General features: G+C 43.1%; 1 protein-coding gene across 6 annotated transcripts in view; it reads left to right on the top strand.

Moving 5' to 3' along the window:
- The window catches only part of ERC2 (ELKS/RAB6-interacting/CAST family member 2), a 971,230-nt gene that overhangs the window by 862,453 nt on the left and 92,090 nt on the right, over positions 1-16,687 (top strand). The window contains exon 18 of one of the 6 annotated variants that reach the window (XM_055383003.2): positions 8,129-8,216. The exons of the other annotated variants lie outside the window; for them this stretch is intronic. The gene's annotated coding sequence lies outside the window, so the exon portion shown is untranslated. Of the gene's footprint in view, positions 1-8,128; positions 8,217-16,687 lie in introns of those variants that run through there. 6 annotated transcript variants of the gene reach the window in all.

Raw genomic sequence — 16,687 nt, 5'->3', positions numbered from 1 at the left:
GTGTACGTGTTTCTCTTGCTGTTTCAAGGACCAAGGACAGATAAGATAAAACCTAAAAACTAAATAATATATTTTTCTTTGGGGTGATAACTGTGAACATAGTAGACTTGCTTAAACATCAATAAGTATCAAATAAACATCCAAAATAGTTTTATGGCTCATATCATTGGGCGTGATAACACACTTCCTTAAAGTGGTAGATCGTTTTTGAGAGAAAATGAGTGAATAAAACCTGTTTGTTTGTTTGTTTGTTTTAGTGGTAAGTGATATAATTTATCTCTTCAACATAGTATGAGCATAGGCTCTGTGACCTGAAATCCCATTTTGCTGTTGGCTAGGTGGGTGAATTTGTGTAAGTCACTCAACGTTTTTTCCCCGCTCAGTCTTTTCTTCTAAAAAATGAGGATGATAATACTGGAGCCTACTTTGTAGGGGCCTCTAAGGCACTAAAGAGAGGCCATCTATAAAACTCAGAGTGAGCACATTTGTCTTTTATCCACGTGGTCTACTAGTATCATTGGCATAGTAGTATATAATGATATAATAGATCATTGGGTATCTTTGTCACCCAAAGGAAAATTCATATAATTGGGAAAGGATTTTTTTTTAATTTTATCAGAAAAAATGTGGGTAGTTTTTGACCAACCATTACCATACCTGTAGACAGTTTTTCATATGAAGGAAGGAGAACAGCTCAAAGGAAGAAAGAAATGTTGCAGAACTGGAGAGTAGTGAGGGCTGGGATGTCTTTCTCTCCTGTCCCTACCAAATGCCTTTTTTCCTTGTACTCAGAGAAAAAGAATACCCAGATCCTCCCCAACTGATGCCTGGCTCCCACTCTTTAGAATCAGATAATCAGATGGCTTAAAACTCAGAGTATTTTGGTGACTTTGAGGACCATGTAGTCTAGTGATTTTAAAACTTTTGTTTCTCCTACAAAATCTTGTGCAGTGCTTCAGATCCTAAAAGAGCCCTTCCCAGATACCTTTCCAGTAGATCCATAGAATATAACTTGTGAAAACAGAGTCAGGCTGATCTGTTCATTTTATCGACGGTGAACAGAAGTCTATGAAGTGTGGGCAGATTCCTCCAGGTCTTACCACTGATGGCCAAAAGTAGCCCAGCCATGTCTTCTTTTTTTTTTTTTTTTTTTTTGAGAGGAAGTCTCACTCTGTCTCCCAGGCTGGAGTGTAGTGGCACGATCCCGGCTTACTGCAACCTCTGCCTCCCGAGTTCAAGCCATTCTCCTTGCCTCAGCCTCCCAAGTAGCTGGGATTACGTTGCCCACCACCACACCCTGCTGATTTTTTGTATTTTTTAGTAGAGATGGGGTTTTCACCATGTTGGCCAAGCTGGTCCTGAACTCCTGACCCTCAGATGATCCGCCCACCTTGGCCTCCCAAAGTGCTGGGATTATAGGCATGAGCCACCACGCCCGGCCACATCCACGTCTTGAGTTAGTCAGTTCCCTTGCCATTATCCCGACTTCTTCACTTCCCATACAAACAGGAACACACAAACAGGAGGAAGAGAAAAGCAAAGCATAAGAATCCAGGATGGTTTTAATCAACTTGCCCAGGCTCTTGCACCCTTGAATTTTCCATGAACAATGTCATGGAATCTATGAAACCTCTCCCACCTAAAAGAAAATTACCTGGAAAATGTTGTGAATGTGTATACACGCATTTTCCTATGGTGAAGGTCCATAGCTTTTATCAGATTCTCCCCCAAAAAGGTTAAGAATGATTTCCCTATAATTTGTGCCCCTAAAAGTCACATTTCCAGTTCTGATTGTGAGCTGCAAGGTTAACAATTACATCCACTTTAACCTTTCAAGGGAAATGTGGCATATAATCCTATGAGTGTCTGAGGTCCCAGGCTTGCTTGTAAAACAGCAACTGGGTTGTGAATTATTCAGGCTGTCTCTGTAGCTTAGTTCTCAACTGGTATTCTAACTGGAACTAGGTTCTGACCATCTTAGAACTCAAATGGTTCAAAACTAAGAAAATAATTCATGTTTATTTACAATGCTCCAGAAAAGTACATTTATTTCTAGACATGCACTTTCATTTATTTGGTTAATTCTGCTTTGGTCCTGGATTAGGGTTGCTGGAATTTCACAAATACAGGACATCCAGTTATATTTGCATTTCAGATAAGCAACAGATAATTTTTTTAGTAGAGTTCTTGGAAGGGAGAAAAATGGATCAGCCTTGCAGATGTAGAAAGAGCTTTCTTTTCAACTCTAGAACATTTGCTGCAAAAATTAAGGGAAGTTTACTGTAACAGTTGCAGGGTCTTTTGGAGATAATAGATACATTCTAAAACTGGTTTGTGGTGCTGATCACACAATTCTATAAGGTTACTTAAAATCGTTGAACTTTACACTTACCATGGATGACCTTGATGGTATGTAAATTTTGCCTCAGAAAAACTGGTAAAAAAAAAAATTAAGGGATTGCTTTATGCTAACTGTTGCTTAATTTTTAATTCTGAGCTTCAAACTAAGAATATGGTTACCGTAATTCTGCTCCTCAGAATAAAGTATATAAGCATGAACACCAAATTTTGCAAAACATTTCTGGACCTGCTGAATAAGTACTTGATAAATAAGGAATGACATCTCTGGATACCAACTTCTACCTGAACCAGGAGTCCACACACCATTAAAATCCTTTTCTTGATGCTGGGAATAAGGCTTATCTGGGGCAAAAGCAAGGAGTTGCTGTTTTGGGAAGTCTTCAGTTGTTGATTATGGGAGTGACCTCTTGTGACACCTGCCACTTTGAGACTGCCCCTCTCTCAGTTCATGCTGAAAGGACATGGGAAGGACAGTACTTGTCTATGGTGTACGTGGAGCCACCTTTTTGGGATAAGTTCTTCAGTACAGACAACATGTTCACAAGCCAGTGTGTAGACTTGATCAGGAGGCACCTCCACCAAAAAACGCACAACTCATTCTCTTGTTTTAGTGCCAGCTGAAACTAGGAAGTGCGCTGCACTTCTCTTTTATCTCTGTTGACATACCCAGGTATTCTGAGAAACACACTTGACCAGGATGAATGATTTCAGTAGAGAGGGGCTGGGATGGGATTGCTTAGCCAGGAAGAGTGTACCCTGAGAACTTCATTCTCTAACAAGATTTGAGGACTACTCCTCCAGATTTGATTACTAGACTCCAGAAGGGACAGTCCTTTGTACAGCTCATAAGAGTCACTGTGGACCTCTGCTAGATCCTCCAGACAAGTACTTCTATTTTCTATTATTGTTCTAAATGTTAGCTCTTTATCCAAATGAAACAAAACAAAATGCCTAAAAGAACTAGGGGAAGAGAAGCAAGGCCCCTCAGAGACACCTTTATTCTTGCTCTTCCTCCTTTCAAGACATGGTTGCTCCCTAGGCAGTCACATTTCTCTGGTGATGGAGAGAAAGGAGGGCAGTTGGAGATTGAGGGGACAGCATGGGATAGCCAAGACATGCTGATAGCTGGAGGGGAGGCTGCCTGGGACCTGAAGAAGCAGTGATGTCCCAGCTCCAGTCATCTGAACTCCCCTAATAGGCCTCTCCATCTCTCCAGACATTAGAACTTGTAGAGAAAGAAACTGCTAGAATCCAAGTCTTTTCACACAGTGAGGCCCCCAAACAGCCCAGCCTTCACACACAAGCCAACCTGCTTCTCCTGACTGACTTGATCAATACCTCAAGGTGCACAGATGTCTGTGCCTGGAAGCAAAGCCTCATTGGAACCCCACTATTCTGGAATTCCTGGGCTGGTCTCAGCCAGCTGCCTGTGTGAAGATAAAACTAATTAGCTCACGGAGAGGACAATCTAACTCAAAGCCCTCCTTCCCAGCCTAACAATGCTTATATTAATTCAATAAATTCTGTCTTCTTATTCAAACCAATCCTGAAGGAGGGAACTCTGCCAGCTCACTCTTAATTACTGCTGGCATTTGAAAGCAAGTAAATGCCTTCCCTTGAAAAATATTCTATAAATCCATCAATTTTGCTTATTTTAAATGACTTCTCCCACATTTGTCCAAATAAGTGAAGCTTTACCATTTTTGGCTTTTTCTGCAGAGTGAGTGAGTTTTAGGCGTTTACTGGAAAGATCATTTCTGATAACACCAACCTCTTCCACATTTTTAGCTTTGGGTTTTGAATCCCGGACACCCAGCAATAACCTTAAAGTTCCGTTTTCTTACTTGTGAAAGTGAGAAGCTGAGCACCCATGCTGGAACTCACCATATAGATGCCTCACTGCTTTTCATTTCTAAGTTTCTCCTCCATGTCTTTTTCCTCTTGCCAGTGTTTAGATAAAATTATTTCTATTTGATACATTTTTCTTCACTCTTGTCCTTAATGGGTCAAGTCTTACGTGGCTTCATAGCCCTGACAGACAGTAGTATTGCTATTTTGGAGTCAAGGTCTCGTTCTGTCGGCCAAGCTGGAGTGCAGTGGCACCATCAGGGCTCACTGCAGCCTTGACCTCGGAGGCTCAAGGAATCCTCCCACCTCAGCCTCAGCCTTCCGGATAGTTGGTACTACAGGTTCGTGCCACCATGCCTGGCTACTTTGTGTGTGTGTGTGTGTGTGTGTGTGTGTTTCCGTAGAGATGGGATTTCACTATGTTGCGCAGGCTGCTATCTTGAAGTTTCTTTAAGTCAGTTCTCCTCAGGGGATATTTTATATGGCTTTTGTAAAGTTCTAAGGAGGGTGATGGTTCTCTCAATCTCACAACATAATACTACAAGGAATTATGTTTTTAAAGATGCTGTCAGCAGTGGTTTTTAACCAGGAAATGGGGAGCTGGGGAATGAGGGGGGATCTTGGCCCCCATCCCTGGTTATTTGTCAATGTCCACGGACATTTCTGGTTGTCCCAAATGAGGGGTGCTAATGGGTCATCTAGTGGGTAGAGGCCAGGAATATCCTACATTGCACAAAGCAGTCCTGATGACAAATAATTGTCTGGCCCAAAACTTCAAGTGTCAAGGTTAAAAACCTTAAATTAGAGGAATTCTTGTTTTGTTTGTGTTTGTTTGTTTTTTGCTTTCTCTCAAGTCCTGGGATAAAGAGAAAGAAAATGCCCCATTTTGATGCGTGCAGGCGTCCTGATCCTGAGTTCTTACATCCCACATGGATCCAGGAATTGGAGAGCACCAGAGTACCAGCGAGCAGGGCAAAGTGCAGGGTGGAGGCAGATCTTCTGAGCTCCAACAGCTGTCTGAGCTCCAAGGAGAGACAACTTCGACCAAAGCAGAGGACCAAAAAGTTACAAGGATGTTTAGTTTGTGATAAAAATCATTTTGCAGATTAAAGTGCTTCCTCCTGCCCATAAAATGGTATGTTCTTTAAATAAGCCAAAAACCGAAGGCATTTAACTGTCACAAGCAGGAGGCAGGCCTCGGAGCCACAGTGGATTGATTCCATCCTCGAAATGGAGCCTACCCAAGCTGTAGGTGGCGTTCTTCCTGCTTTCTCCAGTGTGCTTTTGAATAACCCCTGTTACTCGCAGCATGAAGCGATAGGGAATAGAGGGTGTTTCCTGGAACCAGTTTCTCCCTCCACATCTCTTGGCTCCATTCACCCTCACTTCCTCGGTGGAGCATGATGGCTGCTCAACTTCCAGTCTTCTCTCCGGTCACTCCAAGTACAGTTAGGTAGAGGTCCCACAGGCCCTGCAAAAAGTGTCAGTGTCTCTCATTGGCTTTGATGGGATCATGTGCTCATTCTGAACCAATGTTGTGGCTAGGGGAGGAATGCTGGAAGCTGATTGGCTGGGGCCTAATTTAGGACCCACCCCCTGAGCTGCTGTGGAACCTTGTGCCATGCAGGTGAATTAAATAAAAGTGGGGGCAAATGTGTTGCCTCAAAGGGAAATTGGGGTAAGAGAGTCACCCACACACCACTCGCTACGTGGAGACTTTGAATTCTGTGGTGGAAGACTTAGGTCTTGCCCTAGCGTTGCTGTTAACACTAGCTGCTTGACTTCAGATAACTTTAGGACTCTCCCTGCCTCCTTTTTCTGTCCGCAACATGGAAATAATCATTCCATCAGAGTGGTTATAAAAAAATCAAGCAATTATCTTGGGATATGGGAAGGATTGTGCAAACAAGTAGTGATGGTGTAGATGGGAATGAATTCAGTTTAGCTTCTAAAGTCTCAAAGAATCTAGACCAGTTACAACCCACCCTGCTAGTCCATGCCAGCCTTCCGAAGCCAGTGTCTAAATTTATCCCGATTCTCATTGTTGCAGGTCAGTGTGGGAAATCTTCTGAGGTCAATGATTGAGGTAATTGGCTTGCCGTATCTTGAAAAAGTCTCTGTTAAATGACATAATTGGTTTTAATTATGTAATTACGGCACTTAAAATGTGGGGGTGAAAGGTTACTATTATATTTAGAAGTGAGATCCCCAAATGAAGCAAGGGTGTTTAAGCCAAGGTGTCTTCGAATTTCTCATTTTATTTTTTCAGAAGGAAGCCAGAGGAGGCTGGCCTTGGCCCTGGTGATTTGGGGATGATTATCTTGCATGAGGTAGTGCCGGGGCTGATCGCGGCATCATAGGAACCTTTGTAAAGGGAAGGAAAGGGCTTCCGTAAAGACCTCTTTGTGATCTGAAGTTAATGAGCAGTGGGAACTCAACTGTCAGCAATTGAATCTGATTGGGCAGGGTAATTATATGATTGCCTCTGGTGTTTGCACATGCACGGGGATATTTTTATTGTAAAAAACCTAATTGATTACTTTCTTGGTGGAGGGAAAACCTAAACAAATTTGTGTTGTCATAAGTTAAGAAGCTATCCTTTCTTTGTCTCTAAAAACGCCGCTTGCTCTGCTTCTTAGAAGTGAGGGTTTTGTTTCTTTTCGATTTCAGTCAAGGATGTTGTTTGTAGGACTTGGATCATATGATAATATTAAAACAGAAAGCTACTTTGGACTACGTGTCTTTGGTCAAATGACCACATGCTTACTACCCAGTCTTAAGCCATCCTCTCCAGTGGTCTCTTTCGTAATGCAAAGGTAGCTAGAGTCCTGGGCAATATTCAAGCTGCTGGGACTTTCCCAGCCGTTAGGGGGTTGTTTTGTTTTTTTTTCCCCCCACATGGAGGCCCCTGACAAGATTGGCTTCATAAGCTATCTGGTTTCCCCTAGTTGCATCAGGCAAGTGGGAGGTATCATGTCTGCGATAGCCTTTTAGACGTCAACACCAAGGGTAAGAAGAACAAAGTGCTCCCTCTGCAATTTCTCAGGGACTTGGAGGAAAGGAAGGGGCAAAGTGGGCTCCCGTATTGTGATACCAAACTGTGATCCACCTTCTTGTCTGTTTCAACAATCTCCATGAGGATGGCATCTCCCTTACCCCTGATGCTGGTGTGCAGAAAGGATTGCTGCAATTGGGTCTATTCCGTAGCAGTTCAACTCTGCGTTATTGTTTTTTCTCTCTCTCTCTTCTTATAGAAAAAAAAAAAAGAAAAAACACTATTTTCTAAGTTCTTTAGTTTCCTGAGATCCCACTGGCAGAAGTCAAAATGCAACTGGATTGTGGACATTGGAGGAGCACCAGTTCCTCCTGTAATCAGGGCTGCAGACTCCAAATCTGGGTGCTCTGGTTGGATGTAGGATTACAGGCTGCAGAATGGCTGAGAACAAAGGACTTTCAGCCCTTCGGACCAGCCGAAGATTCTCAGGAATCTCCCACGTGCTGACCCACCCCAATCTTGGCTGGCTAACTCCATGGGTTCTCCAGGCTCAGCGTTACATGTCACTTCTTCCCAGGAAGCCTTCCCTGACCACTCACCCCCAGTCTGGGTTGGCTGCCTTTGCTTTGTGCTCCATGGCACCCTGTAGGTTTCCTTACCCGCTGTCCTGTAACTGCCTGTCTCGTCTTTCTCCCACATACCCCATAAGCTCCATGGGGGCAGGGTCTGTGTTCCTATTTGTCACTACGATATCTCCAGAGCCTGGCACCATGCTTAATGAATGTGTGTAGAATGACTGAATGAGGAGAGGAATGGTTGCTGGGTGTCCTAGGAACTGTGGTATGTGCTGTCCTGGTTTCCCTGCCCTTGCTGTTAATATTGCTTTCTTGTTGCTTATAATTTTCATAATTTTCATTGTCCCAGATGATCCAGCTCTGTCGGAGGCACGTAGGCACAGCCAAATCTCATGCTGTACATTGATCACCTGTCCAACCTTTGCCTAGAGTGGGAGCCCCCAGTTCCTTCGAGATCCAACATTACCTGTCTGTAAAGAAGAAGAGGAGGAGGGAGACAGCGGGGAGGATCCGGTGGCAGTTTAACACCAGAGCAGGTCCAGTGTTTACTTTTACCCTTTTGGAGGTGGGTAACGGCAAATGCTGGGTGCTGGGTTTCAGAGAGACTCTGCATAATGAGCTTGGATTTGGGGGCTCACATGTACTTTACATTTTGCCAGAGTGTAGGAGTTGCTATTTTTGTATTTAATTCACAGCCAGACTGTTCCATGATTCCCACCAGTGTAGAACAATAATCTAGGTCCATCATCCACATGATGTAAATTGTTGTGTCAGCCTCATGGTGGCCACACAGGGTTGTTTGGATCTTGCTACATGGACGGAGAGGAAGGTTGGTCATTGGTTGCTACTTAATGACTATTATATTTACTATTTGCTTTCCAAGGCCTATGATTTTCAACAGTTTTTCTTGTTTTGATTTTGTGGCTTTTGATGTTTTGAATCTTCCTCTACCCCCTAGCCCAGCCCAATTGACTTCTTACACCATGAGATCCAGAGTAACTACTGAATGAATAGATGAGATTTCACTAGCCCTATATGATTTTGGATATACCTAACCAGCTCCTTCCCTAAGCAGAATATGAACCTGTGACTTTTCAGGCTTCAGGCCAGAGAGCTTCCTACTGAACCCCTAAACCCCAAGCCATCACGGAGTTTGGACTATCTGTTGTTGATTGGCCTGCAATCATGATTTCTGAGTAGATGGACATTGGTACATGGAAACCGAAGCCTCACATGTGGCAGAAGAGAATAAACCCACAGAGACCATAGAGTATTGGACTTATGCTTCTTGTGCAACCGTCTGTACTCAACTCTCCTAGGTCTGACTTTTATTCTCATCTGTTGGCTCTGAGTCTGTATTTACTTTGCATTCTTGAGTTGCATTTTTGCTTTGGCATAATAAGTACCTAAGTTGGAATCTTTGGGGGTTCCTCCTAGGAAGAGAGTTTGAATCTACTTGCTTTTACAGTAGATATGTTCATCAATGTTGTACACTTTGAACCAAACAGAATGAGCCATGGTGAGTTTTATTCCTGAGTTCTAAGGAAATTGTAGTTTAATTTTCAGTTTTGGAATTGAACCAAGAGATGCCTCACCATCTCATATTCCTTCTGGATTGAGGCAGTACTGTAATAACTGCCTACAGAAGTAAATCACATACTTTTGCAATAAAAATTTCTTTGAATGACACTTAATTTTATAATTAAACTTGGCAGTACAGCCTCTGAAGTGTCTCATCTTGCCTAATCACAATGATCTATCTCCTTTCAGAGTACTTCCATATGCAATGATTTGTCCTTTTGTTATCATCACATTCTAGATTGAAAAGAATAATTCTTAAAAAGAAAAAGAATAAATGATTGTATTTTACATAAAATTCAAACCACTGATTATTTCTGTTGTTTGTTTTAAAAATATTGTCACCAGTCATGGTGGCTGATGTCTGTAATCCCAGTGACTGGGGAGGCTGAGGTGGGAGGATCACTTGAGGCCAGGAGTTGGAGACCGGCCTGGGCAACAAAAGAATAAAATAATTGGCTAGGCATGGTGGTGCATGCCTGTAGTTCCAGCTAATTAGGAGGCTGAGTCTGTAGGATCCCTTGAGCCCAGAAGTTCAAGGCTGCACTGAGCCGTGATCATGCCACTGCAGCCCAGCATGGGCGACAGAGTGAGACCGTCTCAAAAACAAACAACCAACTAAAAAAAAAAAAAAATTTTGCATGTTTCTTCACTGATTGATTTATTCTGCAAACAGATTTAAACAGGTTCTCTAAGTGCAGTGCCTTGAAGAGCCACTGGCATCCTAGCATCACCTGGGGACTTCTTAGTAATATAAATTCTCAGGTTTTGCCCAGACCTACCAAATCAGAATCTCTGTAGATGGAGTCCAACAAGATGTGTTTAAATGGGCCTCTGGATGATCCTGATACACAGGAAAGTTTGAGAGCCACTGGTTTAACATTCTACCAGTCCACGATGTGGGGGTATTAAAGGGAGAGTAACTACGTATGGCCCTACCATCCAGCTCCTTGTGATCTGATCAAGGGCATAAGGCATAAATTCATCAGGCAAGTTGGCAGAGTGATCTTTACAAAATGTAGATTACATCATACACTCCCTTCTTAAACCCCTCCAGGCAGTCCCCTTTGTACTTGTAATAAATGTAAATGCTTAGCTCAAGCCTACAAGGCCCGGCATGCTCTGTCCCCTGACTACCTTCCCAACCTCATCTGTTGCTGTTCTCTCCCTCCCCCAGTGCCCTGCCATGCTGCACTGGCCTTCTTTCTCATCCTCAGACATGCATGCTGAGTGTAGTGTCAGCAGGAACATAGAGAAAAGGGAAGTAGGGTAGAGAGAATTGTAAAGGTTAAATAAGAGACTTGGACACTGAAGTATTTTTTTCACATTATAAAATATTCCTAAGCTACTCTCTCCACTGGTTAATATTATTGATATTTATATATATATTGATGTGTAATATATTAATAGCATAATCAATATTAATGGCCTCACCTTTAAGCCTTTCACAGGTCTCAGGTGTCCTTCTGCCTAGGACACAGTTTGAGGGGAGGTTCTCGGTTGTTTTCTTCGTCCCTCACACACTGACTTCACACAGATCTGGCCCTCAAAAATCGTGGACAAATGGAAGAAGAGATTCTGCAAATCCAAGTGCCCTCACAATGCTAGCAAAGTCTGAAAGGATTTGTTGAATCATTAAGGAAATATTAAAGTCGTTTAGTTTCATCTTAGTATAATATATTTTCATTGCTTTCTCTCTCTGAGAGTCAGCCTGGCAGGCACAGTGGGAACTGAATAAACGTGGCCGGAGAGACATGCTGGGGAGGGTGAAATCATCTGTTTTGCACAAGAATATTGATGGAGTCAGTGAATTATTTTTACTGTCTTTATTCAAGTTTTAGAAAGGATGGTGACCATATTCATTGGATTTTGTCTTTTTAAAAGATTATCTATGAATGCCAGTTTTGATCTTTGGGATATCATGTATACCATGTGATTTGCGTATAAAGCAGCTGTTCAGATTTTTATGGAATGTGAAAATATTGTATCTCAGGATTTTCTTCATAATGAGACAGGGAGAAACACACATTTCAAATATGATCTGTTTCAAAAAATGAATTGGATTTGAGGCAAAGGGCTTTTTTTTTTTTTTTTTTTTTGAGACAGAGTCTCACTCCGTCGCCCAGGCTGGAGTGCAGTGGCACTATCTCAGCTTACTGCAAGCTCCGCCTGCTTGCAGTAAGATGGGGTTCACGCAGTTCTCCTGCCTCAGCCTCCCGAGTAGCTGGGACTACAGGCGTCCACCACCACGCCCGGCTAATTTTTTATATTTTTAGTACAGATGGTTTTCACCATGTTAGCCAGGATGGTCTCAATCTCCTGACCTTGTGATCCGCGTGCCTCGGCCTCCCAAAGTGCTAGGATTACAGGCGTTAGCCACTGCACCCGGCTGGGGCTTCTTAAAAATTTAGGACTTCTGGATCCAAGAACAAGGGCAGTGGTTTTTGGACTTTTTGTCTTATTTTTGTTTTGACTATCTCTAGCTCTAACTTTCACAATAACAGGCTATTATTTTATAAACATAGTATCTCTGGTTTTAGACATTATTTGCTCATTAGGAAGCCTTTCATTTGAGATCTGTAGAACAGAGAAGTCATGGAGGTAGGGAGGGGGGAAATGCTTCTTAAGGTCTCCCAGCTTCTCCTTACCTGGTAAAGATATCCCAGCATGAGGAGTAAGAATATCCTTACTACCTTAAGCTCTGTGGATATATGAGGGAGCTCTTCTTATTGTTAAGGAGATGCTCGGTCTTCTCTTGAGAGTAGGGACAAGACAGGCATGCCCTGTCCCACCCTCTGAGAACCCACAGCCAGAGGCTGGGCAGGATTTAGCAAATAGCTACATTTTCACACTTTGAAACACACTCTGAAGGATGAGTACAGAAACTAGCACAGCATAGAAGAGGGAAACAAGTCCCCTCTGGAGCTGGCAAGGAGAGACATGAGGTTAAGACCGTGAAATGAAAGATGATCAGGCGTTCATTGGGGGGTGAATGAACATCTGATGGCTTAGGTGTTAGGTTGTGTTAGGTTGTGGTAGCATGGGAAGGGGGGCAAGGGAAAATGTCCCCGGGGAGCTGGCATCACGTCCCACAATAGCTAGGGTTCTGCCCACAGAGGCTACACAGCAGAGAACCTCCTGAGCAACACTGCCACAGAGTGAACCCCAGCGGCAGAGCGCTTCTCCTTCAGAGACTGAGATTTCCAAGTGTCCACTAATAGTAGATGCACTGTCCTAGCATGACATCAGCACCGTGGTACCTGTTTTTGGTTGTTTTCCTGGTTCCTCCAACTCTTATGGTGCCTCTGTCTGAGATACCTCCTTTTCAGGGCAGCCTTTGCTGGTCTCCTCCTTGAGAGCAAAGCTGCCTGCAGTGGACATTCACTATTCCATGGAGGGATTTGTATGGCTTTTAGGGAAGAGTTGTGAGCATCTTCAGGAATCTTCCCAGAGAACTGCCTTCTCTCACTGCCCTCTGGATCCAGAGGCATCTTTCACAGGTCTCACATGTCCTTCTGTCCAGGACGCAGTTTGACGGCAGATTCTTTGTTGTTTTCTCAGTCTCTCACACACTGACTTTGCACAGATCTGGCTCTTGAAAATTGTTGACAAAGGAAGGAAGAGATTTTGCAAATCTAAATGCCCTCACAATGCTAAGGTTCAATTTCAGGAATGTGAAATAGAAGAGATACCTGATTCATTCATTTATCCATCCACCCATTCAGAAATAGTTATTGAGGACTTACTGTTTCACTGTGCAGCCAAAACACAAAGCCCGGCTCATGGGAAGTTCCCAGTGGATGCTGGTTATTAAAAAGGAAGTGGAGTACTTACTCTGGCATCTGGATCCCTTTGTGTTCCTGTCCGATGGACTTTTCCAGAAGCCCTAATATTTGTTTGTTTGTTTGTTTGAGATAGGATCTGACTCACTCTGTAGCCCAGTCTAGAGTGCAGTGGTGTGAACATGGCTCACTGCAGCCTCGACCTCCTGTGTTCAAGGGATTCTCTTGCCTCAGCCTCCCAAAGTGCTTACAGACATAAACCACCACACCCGGCTCCCTGGCTCTTTATCCTTCTCTTATTTAGGAGTGATAGTCCAGGCTACCAGCTCTGAATGTGTCTGCTTCTCTTCAGAGGGGCAGAGCTCTCCCATAGGCAGGAAGCACTTATTTCCTGGACTCGTGGCATTTTACAGTGCCAAAGGACAGCTCGCTGGTTGTTTGCACACAACCAATGTGAATGTGAAATGACAGGGAGCAGCTGAACTTCAGGGCAGTCTGAGTAGCTTTTTAAACAATTAACAAATTAATGAAGATAGTCATTTGGAGCACCTAGGTTTCTACTTGCTGAGAAAGGCCTGACCTGTTTCTGAGGAGGACTCTTTTGGTTAAAATAAAAGGGCAACTTCTGTGGACATGAAGAATTTAAGCCTGGAGTCACATATGGAGCTTATAAGCCAGTTCTGCCTAGATGGCATTTTGTTTGGCTCAGAGTGTTCCAAAAACCTGAAAATATAATATACGATTCTGGCTTTCTGGGTTTTTGGAAAAAAACAGATGATCTGGTTATAGCGAGCTATATTCCCACGAGATTGCCCCAGCAATCTCCTTTGTCCAGCCAGCCCTCTCCAGTTTACTGGTCACCAACGTGGCCTTCCTCACATCTGCCTCACTTCCTTCGTTTGTGTTACCCCCAGCCCCCGTCCGCATGGTGTGCGAACCTGCTTTGGCACTGCAGAAGAGGGCCTGTGGCGAGCTTGCCATGGCCAGCAGCAGGTATTAATGATGCCCAGATTTGCCTCCCCAGCTCCTCATCCAGATGCCACATGGCAGGGCCAGTAGGAGTGACATCAGCAGCTCATCACCCAGGCTGCCAATAAGAACCACGTGGGTACTTGCCCAGGCACTGCATTAGGGATTCTGACTTAATGGCTCTAGGTGAGGTGCAGAGGCCGTGTCCACACAGACAACTTCCAAAGGCCTGCACTGAGGCTTGTGCAGAGCTCCCCTGCTCTCTGGGACAAGTGTTCTGCCCCCATCAGCACTCTTCTAGGCTTCTATTCCTCTTCCTGAATTGGTGTTGAGCATCACAAGCCACTGTCATATACTGGAATCAGAGAAGAGCACACATGTCAAAAGAGGCTTTTCAAAGGAGTATAATGCAAAAACCAGAAATAATGTCTTGATCTGAAAATCCAAATAAATCAACAAAAAATGGGACTTGGGTGGTGGGGAGAAGATGGCAGACGTGAATGTTTCCCCCATCTTCTGCACGATGACAGAGAGGTACTTCTATGGGTGGGTACTTCTTGAGGCCCATCTTGATGTGTGCTCTTAAAGACAGCCTGTTATTTTCTTTCCAGATCCTTATAGATTGTTTTTTCTTTACATCAACAAGTCAATAATTGTGCCAGATTATTTCTACTGCTTACCTCTTTTACATTTTTCTGGTAAGCCCTTTTAACCTGCCACATATGTGTTTCATTGCATTAATTTATTGCTCTCTTTCTTAGTTTTTGGTCTTTTTTTCTAGAGCATCTATTATCCTCAGGTTCTCACTATGTAATCCCCATATCTATCATGTTGTCCCTTACAGATTACATCTCTATATTCTGGGATAACTTCACAAGATTACAGCCTATTTTTCTGATGATATTTTCTAGAGCAGTGATTCAGCTCCTTGCTACTACTAATGCTGGCTTTGATTCCATTACTGCATTTTTGCTGGGTGGTCAGTTCCCCTCCATTTTCTGTCCTGTCTATAGTCTTCTGCCTCGGTGCCTCACATGAGCTTTTTCACTGTTAGGAAACTGAGGCCCAGAGAGCGATATGATTTGTCAAAGGTTTTGTTGTTAGTTCCTGGTGAGAATGAAAGTAGAACTTGGATCTTCTACGAGTCCAAGGTGTTATTCATCCACAAGACTCAATTTTAAAGATCAACCTTGAGGTGAAAATAAATAATTTGGTAGAAAAAATTGTCATTATCTTCAACCTGATCAAAATGTTACACATATTGAGCATGAATATTCCAACTGAGAATTTCTTACTATAGATGACTGTAGTCACTCTTCCTTTTCTATAGCATAGCACTATTGATTTAGTGCTGAAGTTTAAAAACTCCAGTTTAAAAGGAACAAATTCTACATTTTCCATGACTTATCTCCTTATCTGTGGACCAAGGACCCTTGGGAGTCCTCAAATCTGCAAAAACACAAACACACACACATAATGAACCATGATCCAGAATAGAATGCCTCGTAAATACACGTGTGATAATTTCTCTGGTGTGTGCATAGACACTATTATGAGTTCTAAAATTTAAAACATTACTTAATTTAAATACATTAGCATTTCAGAACATTACTGAATTTCTAGTAGCTGTTGATCATCAGGTATCAAGTTGTCTTCTCTGTCTTCCTTTGCAGTCTCCATGCTTCACAGGATGTGTTGCAGGGGACGTGGAGGAGCAGAGTAGTGCTTACAGTCAGGAATCAGGCTCAGTCCATAGCAAGATGTGGCTGTAAGCAGGCAACGTGGCTTCCCAAGGTGTCAGGCTTCTGGCACACAGGGGAGGTTATAGTTATTAGTCATTTATTCAACAGCCATTTATTTGAAGAGAAATAAAATTACACTTAGGTGGAGGAGTCTGCAAAAGTTTTTGATGTTTAAAGGGAGTCCTTGCCAAAATTGTACTGCTCCTGTCTTCCATGATAAATTTGAAGCCTACTTGTGCCTTTCTTCAAGTAGCTGCCAATCCAAGGGAAAATCTGTACTGCCTGATGGCTCTCACCAGTGGCTACAGTGTTGGGACAGATCTGGCAAGCAGATGTCTGTGGTGGAAACTTTCTATTCTAGCATAGCTCCTTCTGAGGAAGAAGGGTTAGGTCAAAGAGGAATGTTCCCCAGACAATCTGCCCCTTTGTTAATCAATGCTGTGATCTTGACTGCCCCTATAGCAGCCCCATCTTCCTGAAATCTTCAGTAAAAAGGCCATCCAACAAATATATCTGGCATTGGCCAGGATTTTTCTAGGTCCACTGTAACAGGGAGGAATGGATTTAATCAGATTCAAAGGAACATTAAGATTCATTCCATAACAGTGGTGCATCTCTGGAAGGGCTATGGAAGGCAGGTGATCAAAAACCAGTTTCTTGAGCAAAGCTTGCAAAGCAGTGCAAAAGAATCAAGTTGACTATGCAGGTGTCTGAAATGCTAGTGACTTTTATCGAGCTCATTGGGACACATGTACTATGTTCAGTGCTTTAGTGGAGTAATCTAATTAGTCTTCATAGCAGCCTGCATAGTCAGCACTAATGTTATGAGCATTTCAT

This window comes from Gorilla gorilla, chromosome 2 (genome assembly GCF_029281585.2).
Source record: "Gorilla gorilla gorilla isolate KB3781 chromosome 2, NHGRI_mGorGor1-v2.1_pri, whole genome shotgun sequence".
Classification (NCBI taxonomy): domain Eukaryota; kingdom Metazoa; phylum Chordata; class Mammalia; order Primates; family Hominidae; genus Gorilla; species Gorilla gorilla.
This window is presented reverse-complemented; position numbering and strand designations above follow the sequence as displayed.